Source organism: Micropterus dolomieu, linkage group LG04, assembly GCF_021292245.1.
Source record: "Micropterus dolomieu isolate WLL.071019.BEF.003 ecotype Adirondacks linkage group LG04, ASM2129224v1, whole genome shotgun sequence".
NCBI classification, from domain to species: Eukaryota; Metazoa; Chordata; class Actinopteri; order Centrarchiformes; family Centrarchidae; genus Micropterus; species Micropterus dolomieu.
In genome coordinates this window covers 91,227-104,924 of record NC_060153.1, presented here as the reverse complement: position 1 = coordinate 104,924, position 13,698 = coordinate 91,227, and the positions used below count along the sequence as shown (strand labels likewise).

Below are 13,698 nucleotides of genomic sequence, written 5' to 3'. Positions count from 1 at the left end.
TGCACCGACAGTTGATCTTTTCTCTCCAAGTTGCTTTCCGATTCTCTTGTAGCCCATCCCAGCCTTGTGCAGATCAACAATCTTGTCCCTGATGTCCGTAGAAAGCTCTTTGGTCTTGCCCATGGTGGTGATGTTGGATGCTGGTTGTGTGGGTGTTGACAGGTGTCTTTTATACAGGTAACGAGGTGAGGCAGGTGTATTTGATGTAGATAATTGGTTGGGATTGGGGCTGTGTCTTAAAGAAAGACTAACTGGCTTGTAGGAGCCAGAATACTTGCTGTTTGGTAGGGGGTCAAATACTTGTTTTTCCTCATCAGATGGTTATCAATTTTTATAAATTCATATGACGTGATTTTCTGGAATTTTCTTTAGGATTCTGTCTTTCACTGTTAGAATGTACATATGATTAAAATTGTAGATTGTTGCATTCTTTGTAAGTGGGCAAACCTGCAAAATCAGCAAGGGGTCAAATACTTATTTCCCCCACTGTACAAGGTCTCAGGTGTGAATGGGGAGCTGGTGTGTTAAATTTGGTGTTATCGCTCTCAAACTCCCTCATGGCAAAGAACTCTCTGAGGATAAAAAAAAGCATTGTTGCTCTACATAAAAATGGCCTAGGCTATGAGAAGATTGCCAAGACCCTGAAACTGAGCTGCAGAACGGTGGACAAGATTATACTGCGGTTCAACTGGACAGGTTCCACTCAGAACAGGCCTTGCCATGGTCGACCAAAGAAGTTAAGTGTACGTGCTCAGTCTCATATCCAGAGGTTGTCTTTGGGAAATAGAGTGCTGCCAGCATTGCTGCAGAAGTTGAAGGGGTTGGAGGTCAGAGTGGCAATACTCAGACCATACACCGCACACTGCATCAAATTGGTCTGCATGGCTATCGTTCCAGAAGGAAGCCTCTTGATGCACAAGAAAGCCAGTCCATCAGCAAACTGTTTGCGGAAGACATGCAAACTAAGGACTTGGATTACTGGAACCATGTTGTGTGGTCTTATGAAACCAAGATAAACTTATTTGGTTCAGATGGTGTCAAGCGCGTGTGCATCCAGGTGAGGAGTACAAAGACAAGTATGATAAGCATGATCCCCTCCCTTCGGAGACCCCAAACACACCTCCAAGACGACCACTGCCTTGCTAAAGAGGCTGAGGGTAAAGGTGATGGACTGGCCAAGCATATCTCCAGACCTAAACCCTACTGAGCGTCTGTGGAGCATCCTCAAACAGAAGGTGGAGGAGCACAAGGTCTCCAACATCCACCAGCTATAAAATAAAATAAATATTTACAAATATGTGAGGGCTGTACTCACTTTTGTGAGATACTGTATATGAAACCATGCATAGGTAAAGTCATTCAAAAAGTTGCTTAAAAAGTTGCTATCTTAGTAACTTTTTAATGATAAAGAATTGTTTCAGTGAGTTTCAGTCAGGATTTTGGCTCCATCAAAGCAATTCATAGAGGTGCTAAATGACATTTGTCTTAGTATTGCTGGATCTTAGTACCGCTTTTGACACTGTTTTTTCTAAGGAGGGTTAAACTCAAGTGGAACTGGACTTGGTTGAAGATACTCTCATCCTAGGGGCTTCTTCAGTTCTGAAGATTTTGCCTTTACGGTCTTTCCAAGTCTGAAATTGTGCATTTAAATGTGTGTGTGTTTGTTTGTGTGTGTGTGTGTGTGGGGATGCTGCATTCTTTTATTTTATTTAATAAAACTGTATTTATTTATTTATTTATTCATTCATTCATTTTACTTTTATTTTAATCTCTTGTAATGCTTGCCTGTACTTTTGTACTTAACGACACGCTAAGGTAAGAGGTAAACAACTTAACTCTGCCGTACATACTTTTTGTTTGTATGTTTTCATACCCTGGGAAGCCCATTAACTGCCCTGGTGTATGAATTGTGCTATACAAATAAAAGTGCCTTGCTTTGCTCATCTGATACAATAGTTTTGGTCATAAATAATGTTCCAATTCCCTATTGTATTCATGTGAGTGGATACACGAGACCAGCCTGCAGAAGTCTTTTATCAGACTGACAAAGGCCTTTATTGGAAATCTGTCAGTAATTGGAGCAATTTAGAGCTAAAATTGGTCTTACACTGTACGTTGTCTACCTGGCTTACCAAATCATACATGTGAACCTTCAGCAGGTGAAGCATGGCATGGTCTGAAATTAGCCTTGTGAGTATTCAAAAACAGAGAGAGAGGTGTATATTAAGATGGAATACAGACTGAGATTTGAGGTATTTACCTATATGATAATGATCATATAAGTATATATATATATATATATATATATATATATAGTATAGATAATTACATAAAATTACAAGCAACGAAGACTGTCAATGGTCAGTGCCATTGTGAGACATAATTCCAGTTAATGATGAATGATGTCAACACAGAGCTGGGAATCTAATATAAACAGGGGCTGAAGCAAGAGTTAGAGCAATGGATGTGTTCTTCATCAAATTCAGCTCATTCACATTGATTAGGCTCAGGCTAATAATGGTCACACTACACCACTTTACCATAGAGCTCTGCTGCAGTAGCACATTTTAAGTTTACTGTGTAATTTGTTACTGTGTTGGGGACATTTTTATGATGCTCACATTCATTTCCACTGAGCTGCTTTCTGCTTAGTTACTGCTGGAGTGCATTCAAGACAGCATGTGATGCATTTCTGTTGGCAACACTATGGTATAGTGTTTTGTTTTTTTATTTTATAAACCACTCACCCATTCTGATTAATGGACCATAATGCAGTCTTTGCTTTTTTGAAGGGTTGAAACTGGGAAATTGGAGCAGGTCTTATGTTGAGATTAAACTATGGAGCGTGCTAGCATGAACAACAACTGTGCAGATATGAATACTGTAGAAGAAAGTAGAGATGTAATTTGAGCACAGGTCCGGTCAGTTATGTTATTCCATAACGTTTAAAGAGGTACAAATGAAAGAGAAACTGTTCCATAGTGCAGAACACAGACGCAGAGAGTAGGAATTGGAATAAAAGACAATGTATTAATAAACTGATGTTATAGTTGTGAATGGGCAGCAGGGTCTACATTCCTAGAGGAGAGAAAAGGCTGGGCAAGGAGGAATAAGGGGAATAGCTGAGGATGGCATCTTGAGTCCAAGGCTGAGACAGGAGCCAGGGAGCTGAGCAGGGCAAGGCAGGGTGAATGGCAGATGGAAGCCAGGCAGAAGGAGACGGATGCAGGCAGGAGTCAGACCAGGGAATGCTGCAAGCAGAGGGAGACTAACTAACTGCGTAGCTGAGTGTATGGTCTATGGTATTTAAAGCTAAGAAGATTGGCAATGATTAGCAGCTTGCCACCTGACACCTTTATCACTGATCCAACTCCTGGAATCAGAGCACAACACAAACAGACAGAGGAAGAGAGTGGGATAAACTCCAGGCTATCCTATGGAGGGAGAGGGGACAGAAGCAGAGGGTGTGAAATATACTTCAGAAATAAAATCTTGAAAAAAATGATTTTTTAAAATTATTTTGTGAAAATTATAAAAATTAAACTGATGAGCTATTATGAACCTTTGTTTAGGTATGCCACTGGCTGCAGTGGAGCAGCTGTGAGGCAGCATTAGTGGGCTGGATTTCCAAGATTCAGCTCCCAGGTGTAAATGTGTAAATGTTACTGTGTAGGTTTAGAAAAGAAAAGGTTGGTATCTGTGAATGCCTTGACGTTTGGTAATCTAAAGAGCAAGTTCAAAACTCGAGAGAATACAGAGAAATGGACATGCACACACATACTGCAGTAGGACCTGTCAGTGTGTGTAGTAGCCACCAGTCTCCTTGCTGTCAATACATTTTTCATCTGGAAGCAGAAGACAGACGCAACCAGGGACTGAGATCAGCTGTCCACTAATGTCTGAGCGAGAGACATAGGACCGAGAGTGAGAGAACGGGTATGTCTGTGTGCTACTTGTCTCGCCTTGCTGCTGTTACCATGACAACGGGCCGAACCTAGTAGCAGAGTGCTTGAGATTCTCTACGTATTCCTCCTCTCTCTTCCTTCTCTTTTTCAATCTGTCTCTCCTCTTGACCCACTCTCCCTTTACCCCCCCCCCCCCCACTTTCTGCTAAGCTCTCTCTAACATTTCAAACGGTTAGTTTAACCCTCTTCTTCACCGTATAACACCACCCTCAATCTCTTGCTTCCTTCTTCTTAATTTGTTACTTATCCTCTTATTTCTCTTTCCTCTATTTCACCTCCCCTGTCATCATCCCTTTGATTGCTGATTTTAAATTGAAATGTTGCTTTGTTGGCAGAGTCAATATTGGCAAAGCAGTTTACACAAGGTGTAACATCACAGGTTGGACCCAAAAGCACGAGTCGAAAATTAAAAGGATGAAAGAGTTAAATGGCAGGCAGGAGTCAGGAAACCAGGAAGGCAAATACAGAAAGCAAAAAAGCAGAAGTCCGAGGTACAGTCAGAAGATCATACAGATGGGTAACAGGCAAGCAGATATGAAGAGAAATTAGACTATGGACACAATGTTTATTACATGATCTATAAATGAAAAATAAGATTTACAAATGTATACAATGATTTGAGTGATATTTTGGGTACTCACAAATGCGTGCTCCAATCCACACACAAATACCAAGCAATTTGAACACGTGTAAAACAAAAGCACACATCACAACCTGAATAAATATTAATATTTTACATATACACTTTTAATTTCACACATCTGATAACTTTTTCTTGTGTATACAAATGTCTAAAAACATTTGTGACTTTTTTTGTATTTATGTAAAGATTATTAAATGTGTCTGTACAGATTACCTAATATGCAAGGATCAGCTTACATGTGCATGTACATTTTTGAGTCTTTTCAAAGTCTAGTGCTGATGGAAAACTGGGACAGCTGGCCTTTCGGTGAATTTGTGCATAATTTCAAAGTGGGTAAGATGTTTTTGAAAATAGACAGAATAGCTCGTCGCCCCTCAATTAGGGCGCATACATTTACCAACTATACAATCTATACAGTAGCTTATAAATATATGGTGAAAATAGGCTACTGCTAGGTAACGGGCTGCTGGGAAAACAGCCAGTCCAGGCAAAAAGTGGATCAACAGCACACTTCACGAGAGCTAGCTCAAACATCAATTATGTAAGAGCAGTAGTGCATTTTAATCAGTCTCACACAGATTAAAATGCACTAGTTCACGTTCATAGTTCACAATTTCGAATTTCGAAGGTCACATTCCTAAAATTTCAAGAAAATGAAGATTAGAGAAGATCGTTGTCCTGGTTATGGATAACAATGCTGACTAACTGAAGTAAATGGGATGCTACAGCAGTCTCCTTTTCAAAGTCACATGCTTTTTTCGGTCATTTGAATTTCCTTTCTCATATTTAATGGTAGTGGTGACACAGAAAGAAAAAACGATCAGATAAAATCAGAACTCACACTGTTCCTTCTTTCCTCACATTTACAATCCATCTTCCTCTCACCTTCTCTCCGATTCCCCTCTGCATCTCTCATAACCTTCCTTTGTTTGCCTTCCTTCCCTTCCTCCCTTTCTCCTGCCATCATTACAATCTGTCTTCCTTCCTCCTTTTGCTCCTCCCTCCCTTCCTCTCTCTACCCCTCACAGACCATACGTCCACCTCAGATTTCCATTTTTTGTTTCCATCTCCTCCTTCTTCTTTCTCTTTCCCTCCCCTCTGCTTCTCCATCCTTTGCTCCTCTCTTTGTCTCAGACAGAGGTTTCCAATTGACTGTCCCTCCAGCAATCCGTCAATTAAAGCATATTTCGTCCACAGAGGAATCTACAATGACCCAATAAACTGCAGGGTTTCCCCAGTTCTTCTACCGCTTAGAGTGTCTACATGCGAGTGTGTGTATGAGTGTGTGTGTGTGTGTGTGTGTGGGGTGGGGGGCTGTAAGATTATACTAAAACAGCAAGCCTCTAGGATATGCAAGTTCTCATTCCGACACAAAATAAGGCAATTTGAAAACAAGAAACAGTTTTTTGTTCCATGCATCCCTTTCTTTTCATTCTCTTGTTTGCTTACTTTCTCTCTCTCTTTTTCTAGAGTCTCTCTCTCTTGTTTTGCCTGAAGAGGTAGATACAGCAGCAGCTTCCCACAGGGTTTACCCTGACTGCTCGATTGACACATTCACCTCCTCTTCTCTCCTTTCATGCTCTTCCCATTGTACATCCTTCTTTCTCTTTATTCCACACTTCAGCTTAATTAAACATTTTAATTCTTCTCCCTTCTTTCTTCCTTTTCATACTCCCATATCTTCCCACCTCCTTCTTCCAAGGTACCTCTTTACTCTCTCTCATCTTTTAAGTTTCTAGTAGTAGCAAGTAAAAAGAAACTGGACTTGCTGTGTGGTTTTGAAATATTTCATCACTTGTATCACAGGGTTGACCTTTCTACAGGATGGTGAAAGTTTCCTGTTGTTGAACCTCTGAGGGTTATTCACTTCTTGATTATACTGTGTTTGTATCACAGTTATAAGATTAGGTGCCTGCACCTCGTTTCATATTCTTTATGATCCACTTTCTTACAGAACAAATGTGTTCAGATGTGTAGGTGTCCTAATTTAGCCTTGAATGAATATGCGTTGTCTGTCTATAAAAGTACATCATTTATCTTCTTTGTTTGCTGACAATATGTAACTTTTAATCAACAGTAGCATTAGACATCACCAAAGACAGCGGTTTTGCCATATAAATTTCTTTATTAAGGCTCAAACCCAAGGTAAAATCACATTTAGTTTAATTGATAGAAACTTGATGATTGATAATGTTGTATCTAGAACTTTACAACCATTTAGCGTCTACTACTGCCTGTAGTCTTCCTCTCAGGTTGCAAATGACAACAAAGTATGTGGACTAAAAGGCAAAACCCAGGACAAAAACTTGTAACTTGTAATACCTGATGATGACTTCGATAAGCGTATCAACAATAGGATTTTAAAAAGTGGGTGGGACATACAACCACATATGCTTATTATCGTCCTTCTCTGTCTTCTTATTGGTGGCCCTTCTTACTTTCATGGCTCTCAGGCTTTCATGGCTTTCTAATTAACGTGATGGCAGCCAGCGGGACGTAAATGATTACGTTAATCGACCACCACAGGTTTGGCAAGTAAACAAACGCTCGTTCATCTTTTCATAACGAACGACAGTCAGAGTAAACCTCTCGTAGGTCGTAGCTGAAGCAAGAAGCAAGCTAACGTTAGATGGCCAATGCTGAGCTAAACATGTTCACTCACCACAGGTTACTAACCTATTTGCAGTTAGTGCTTCTTTGTTTGGGCCTTGTTGTGTTAAGTTTTAGTTTATGATAAATGGCACCGCAGCTGCCGGGGTGTTTGTTGTCCTCTCTCACGGGCGGCCGCGCGCAGCAGATGTCACGTGTTACGTAGGCAGGTTATAGGTAACGGAGGGAGGGAATAATGGCAAGCTCATCAGACATGTCCTAAAAAATAAACATTCTTCATGAGTCCCGCACCTCGAGTCCGAGTCGAGTCTGAAGTCTTTTGAGGACGAGTCTGAAGTCGAGTCTGAAGTCACTGCGTGTGCGACTTAAGTCACACTCGAGTCCGAGTCTCTAACTTGAGTCCCCATCTCTGAAACCTACACAAGTCAAATAAAAATTGGTATCAGCAATCAATAAAGAAACGTTAACAAGTCAATATACAAATAATGAAAATAAATTACACATCACACAGTGAAAGTATTTCTGTAGAAATGTGTCTTAAGAAGTGAGACAAAGCCAAGAACAGACCTTACGATTTGGATCTCCTCTGGTAGATTCTTACAGACTGTAGGAGCCCTGACAGCTAGACAGTAGAGGAATCTAAGAAATGGCTGGCTTCCATTTGAATCTGTCAGTCAGGCAGTTATACTCCTTTTAATCCATAGGAAGAGATAAACTTGAACTGGATCCACACATACCACTGTTTGCCAGGGGTCAGTCCATCGCCTGGCTGACAATGCAAAGGATCCTTATTCCTTACTTAGCGTATAGTGAGTCCATACACAGTCTGGTCCACATAGTTTATTCCAGAAGAGTCTAGTCCTGCTTTTGCTGTTCTGGGAGGGCAAGGTGGCTTAATTCAAGCTTGGCCTGTTCATAAGACTCTTCAAATTGCTCTCACTGCCCCTCACCTTGCCTTGGGATGTTCCTGGATGAGCTGTATGATGTGGACTGAAGAAGTATGTCTGATCTATTTGCTTAGTTTACTGCCACCACAATCCAGGTAAGTGGAAAATAAATACTATAGGGTTATGCTAGAATTACTACAAAATCACTATAATCATCAAATAAAAGATAGGACTCTCTCAACCTTAAAGAAGTCTGTCAAAATGTTTGCTGTTAGTACTACTTGAATGAAGGCTACAAGTGTACAGCTATTTTTCTCTAGCATTTGCCTATTGAAGTTTATTTACCACTCCTCCAATAGCAAAGATACACAGAGAAATAATTGCAAAATTAGTTGTTGCATGAAGATTCCCATAAAATAAAAAAATCATACAGACTTCACCAGCGCTCCATCTGTTAAGTTTGTCTGTTTTTCTAACTACCAGGACGCTGTGAAAGCTGCAAAGACTCAGTATATGTCAAACCTTGTGCAAAACAACTGTCACAAAGCTCATGTCCTTTTTAATGTTTTAAATAGGATAATCAATCCCCCTGAACATACTGGCATTATTCCTAGTGCCCTTCTGTGTGACAGATTTTGTAAATTCTTCACTGATAAGGTGTCCAGTATCCGGGCCTTAACCCTTTGTGTTGCGCCAGATCCCTTTATGTTCAGCTGTTTTTGAAGATTTTATGCCAATACCTTTCTCTGACTTGTCAAAGACAGTCCAAAGTTTAAGACCCTCGGTCTGCTCATTAGACAGCCTTCCAGCCAAGCTTTTTAAAGATGTTTTTGACTCTGTTGGGGCCTTGTATTTTAAATTTGATAAACATGTCTCTTTCAACTGGGTTCTGGCTGCTTTTAAAAAGGCCATTGTACAGCCCCTCCTGAAAAAGCACAATTTGGACCCCTCTGCTTTGTCCAACTACAGGCCAGTTTCTAAGCTACCTTTTTTATCTAAAGTTGTAGAAAAACTTCAACTGCACTTTAATTCCAACAGCATGTTAAAACCAGTCTGGTTTTAAATCTTGTCACAGTACAGAAACTGCTCTTTCAAAAGTTTTTAATGATCTTTTAATCTCTGATTCTGGTAGCTCTGCTGTGCTAGTGCTTTTAGATTTGACTGCAGCGTTCGATACGGTTGACCACAAGATTTTATTGTCCAGACTCGAGTCCTGTGCAGGCATTAAAGGCACAGCTCTGAAGTGGTTTCAGTCATATCTGACAAACAAGTCTTTTTCTGTAAACCTCGGGCCTTTCTACTCAAACAAAGCCCTGACTGACAGCGGGGTCCCTCAAGGCTCAATTTTAGGCCCGGTCTTGTTCTCGCTGTATATGCTGCCATTTCCTTTCACTGCCTCGCAGATGACGTCCAAATTTACCTACCTTTGAATACTAAAACAAACTCAGTTGAAGTGCTGAGAAAATATCTACATGAAGTAAAAGACTGGATGTCACTGAATTTTTTAAACTTAAATGACAAAAAAACTGAAGTTGTAATTTTTGGGGAGCCCGATGTCTCTAGTTTTAACAGTGCTCTTGGCCCAATATCCTCAAACTGCTGCCCATTTTTAAAAAGTCTTGGTGTTTTTATTGACAGTTCTTTTAAACTCAATAAACAGATTAGCTCAATGGTAAAAACAAGCTTCTTTCAGCTCAGACTTCTTGGGAAGGACAAGCCTTACCTGCCCCATAGCCAACTGGAAAAAGTTGTGCATGCCCTGATCACAAATCGCCTGGACTATTGTAACTCATTGTACTATGGCCTTGATCAGTCTTCAGTTCGCCGATTACAATTAGTTCAGAATGCGGCTGCACACCTGCTGACAGGGAAAAGGCGCAGTGACCATATCACCCCTGTACTGTCGTCTCTCCAATGGCTGCCTGTCATTTTAGAATCCATTTTAAGATGTTATTGTTTGTTTTTAAATCTCTTAATGGGCTGGCACCATCATATTTATCTGATATGCTGATTTTGCAAACTCCAGTCAGAGCACTCAGGTCCACTGACCAGCTGCTTTTAGACTGTCCAAGGTCCAGACTGAAAACCAGAGGCGACAGAGCTTTTTCAGTAGCAGGTCCTAAGCTCTGGAACTCTCTTCCTCTCAACATTAGAGCAGCTACCTCTATTGAAAGCTTTAAATCACTTTTAAAAACACATCTTTTTGCACTGGCTTTTAACACATGCTGAGCTGTGATATTTTATTGTTGTTATTGCTTTAAGTATAGTTTTTTATCTGTTGTCTGTTTTTATTGTGTTTTAGAAGGGTTTTATTCGGCTATTTATTATGCTTTTTTATCTTATGCTGTTGTATCTGTACAGCACTTTGGGGCAGTAGTGACTGTTTGTAAACATGCTATATAAATAAACTTTGACCTTGACCTTGAAGTTGAATCTTCAGAATAAACATTGCAGAGGTCACTTTAAGGAAAACTGTCCTCAGCGGAAAAATCAACAGCATCCATTGTTCATTTAAATGCTAAAAACAACCTGCTTTTTCCAAACAACTGTTTGGTTGATGTACAAATAATGAATGTTCTCTGTTAGAAGCAAAGTGAGAAGAAGTGCTGTTACAGAGTTATCATACACTGCCATGCAAAAGATCTTAGGGTCAAGGGTCAGGTTACAAAGTGTCTGGCTTCAACATCAGACTGTGTCTGCATCCTGTCCACAGTCAATGTAAGGTTAGTGTACCCATAAACATGGCAGTTTAATTTCAGGGTATTAGGACTTGCTGCTTTAAAGAACTAAAACTGGACTTGTTTAGAACATAAAACCACAAAGGTCTGGTGTAATTCAATAGTTATTGATCTGTATTTAGCTACAGTTGCAGACTAAAGAAGATCAGGTAGTGTAAACACAGTTTGATATGAGGGGTCATCATTTGACATGTGTTCACGTGATCATTATCAGTATAGTGCGTGTGAAAGTGGTTTTAGTCAGACAGCTGCTGAACTGTTTTTATTGTGTCAGTATGTTGAAGAAAATAGAGAGAAATGTGAATAATATATTTAGTGAGTGTGTGTGTTGGCATGGAGTGAAGCTTAAGACTTAATTTTCCCGTAGATTATATGATGGAAATAAATGTCATATGTAATAATAGAGAGAAATGTATTACCATAATTCTCTAGCGCCCGAATAACATATATTTAGGGATTTCATTTATTTGCTCTCTCCCTCTATTCCAACTTCCTCTCTCTCTCTCTCTCTCTCTCTCTCTCTCAGACACACAAGGTCACACAATGTGGTAAGCCATTAGCCATCAACTGTCTAGAACCTTGAAAATATGTCTAATCACATGGCTTGTGACGGATGTTAAATGCATATCAATGCACACTCTGTAAGTGCCACAGAATATGACTGAATGACAGGGAAGGCCCTCACCAGGGCTAAAGTGTCATGTGAAATAAGAAAACATTCAGTGCAGACTATAGCATTTCAGTGTCATTTACCTCTGAGTTGAGAATCTGTAAGAGTCTTGACTTTGTAAAGCATCTCGAAAGGAGTGAATTCCACGTCAGCATTAATGGACCTCAGAGTACTTGATTTTACAGCTCCTGTGAAAGCATAAAACATTTCACTACACTTAAGTTGACAGCAGAATGAGAAGGTGTCCAATTTCAAAGAGCTGTGTAAAAATAGACAGTGGTATGACCAGGTGAACTGATGATGAAATTATAGGAATCTTTTATTTTTCAGACTTAGACTTAAAGCTGCAATATAATATAATCCTTCTAGGCTATTTTTACTACCAAATATTTCTTAGTGTTAGCATATTAATTTGTATATGTGAAACTCCAAATCTAAGTTGTAAGATTTTCAATATTGCTATTAATACTGATAATTCAAAGTTTTTTTATAACTTACATATCTAAAGATACATATTCTGCCGTGCAACAGCAAAAGGCCGTAACTTCAAATCTTGAGTCAATTTTGTTGTTTTTTGGAGAAAATCTTGCCGTAACTTCAAAATCCCCAGAGAAGCCAAGGCAGAGTATCATAACATCAGTTACTTCTTCTCATTCTGCTGTTAACTATAGTCTGTTTTGATGCACCCTGGAACGCTCAAATTGAGTTAAAGTCTATCGTTAAGGTACTCTGCATTTGTTTTCCTGTACTTCAAAGTGAAGTTAACTTAATTTACAGTTTATCGTGCTGGAATTACGGTTTGATGCCCACGTATAATAAATACATGTCATCGAAGCATTTCTGACACACACACACAGCTTGACCGAAGTATAACGTCAAAATAAAGTGTGTTGTGGTGGCAGCCCGGCCGACGGTGAGTGTCCTGGTTTTTTCTCCTTTTTTTCAGTTTTTCTGCTTTTTCCTTGGTTTTCTGTTCCCTGCCTGCCTCCCTGTGTTTTCTCCCCTGTGTGCTCTCTCTATCCCTCTGCTCCTGAGCCCAGCCAACTACCTACACCTGCATCCCATCAGCCACCTCGTCAGCCTGCCACACCTGCCAATAATCACCTCATGACTGCCTGTATTTCAACCCCGGTTCTCCACACCATCCTCGCTTGATCGTCGTAGCTCCATACCCGGTGCCATCCCCATGTTCAGGCTTTCATGTTTCTTGTTTTTTTTCACGCTTACCCTGTGCCTTGTCGCTGTCTTCCCTAACCCTGTCTCTCTGTCTGTTTCCCTCCCAGGTACACTCACCCTCGTCCTCCGTTCAGTCGGCTGGGCTCATCCACCGGCCCACTCCTCCTCGGCCTTCCCTCACGGCGTCCTCCCTGTTCCCCCGCCTCTCCTCGCTCCCTGGCCCCCTGTCTCCTTGGTTCCCCGTGCTTGTGCTTTCCCGACATCCACCTCTTCCTCCACTCCAGTCCCTTTACCCCTTTCTCCCTCAATAAACCTCCTTCCCTCCAAACTTTGCATTTGGGTCCTCTCTGTCCCCACACCACGCAATCCCACAACAAAGTGATTGTTTTTACAAACTTTACATCTAATTTTTAAGAATGGCCCATTGGTATGGGGGGAACAATGTAGGTGGAGATGGCTTTGAAATGCAGACACCATTAAGGTTAAAAGGATTATGCTACTAGAAATATACACACTGATAGGCTAGACTATCTACTAAAATTACTTATTATGGCGCTAGCACAAGCTAGTGGTAGCAGTTAGCAAACAAACTGCTCCCATATGCGATCAGAATGCAAATAAAGCATTGGAAATAACATGGCGTGCCAGCTGAGTAATCATAAACTATACTCAATGAATGATTTTTTTTTTTTCGTGTCATGAAGCCTAGTCACTGATAGTGATGGGAAGTGACTCTTGACAGTCATGAATCTTCAAATGTCGTTCATTAAAATTAACTAATCTTTTTTTCAGTCATTTAGTTCATTTGAACTAGGCTGGTTATTGCGGTGCCACAGCATTGCTTTAATTGACAAAGTATAATTCAATGTACAATATAATGTACAGTATAATTCACCTCTTGAACTTTCTCTATCATTCTATAAAGCCCCATGGGGCCACAAACTAATTCAAACCATGTAAAAACCACAGAAATATGTTATATATGTCAATATTCAATCGCCACTACTCC

General features: G+C 40.3%; 1 long non-coding RNA gene across 1 annotated transcript in view; it reads right to left on the bottom strand.

Moving 5' to 3' along the window:
- Positions 1 to 12,385, bottom strand: part of LOC123970202 — a 25,495-nt gene extending 13,110 nt beyond the window's left edge. The window contains exons 1-2 of the long non-coding RNA XR_006824904.1: positions 12,012 to 12,385; positions 11,597 to 11,701 (exon numbers count right to left, since the gene is read on the bottom strand). This is a non-coding gene — a long non-coding RNA (uncharacterized LOC123970202). The remainder of the gene's footprint in view (positions 1 to 11,596; positions 11,702 to 12,011) is intronic.
- Positions 12,386 to 13,698: the final 1,313 nt, after the last annotated feature.